We start from the raw sequence: 490 nt of genomic DNA, 5'->3' as shown, positions 1-490 counted from the left end.
AAAAAAAAGGAAGACTCACAAAAATGCCCCTTTTTCAATACCCCTTTTCAAAAATGCCCCATTTGGTTGTCCATTTTTAAAAATACTCTTTTTATGTACAAAATGACTAAATTACCCTTCTTTTAATATAAGATATCACAAATATATAAGAAAATATAACAAAATTAGGTCCACAAAATACAAAATATTTTTTGGCGGGAAAAGTGATCCCCCAATTTTTCCCGCCAAAACACTTGTAAAAACTTTAAATTACCTTGTAAAACTTTCCCGCAAAAATTTTTCCCGCCAAAAAATTTTCCCCCAAAAATTTTTTTTTTGCGGGAAAAGTGATTCCGCAATTTTTTTGGCGTTAAATTTTTGGCGGGAAAAATTTACAAGGTATTTTAAAGGTTTTTTACAGGGTATTTATAACGTTTTACCATGTATTTTAAAGGTTTACAACGTATTTATAAGTATTTATAGATATTAGAAGATTTTACAGCTATTTTAT

This window comes from Arabidopsis lyrata (genome assembly GCF_000004255.2).
Source record: "Arabidopsis lyrata subsp. lyrata unplaced genomic scaffold ARALYscaffold_4, whole genome shotgun sequence".
Lineage (NCBI taxonomy): Eukaryota > Viridiplantae > Streptophyta > Magnoliopsida > Brassicales > Brassicaceae > Arabidopsis > Arabidopsis lyrata.
Note: the sequence above shows the minus strand (reverse complement) of the source record.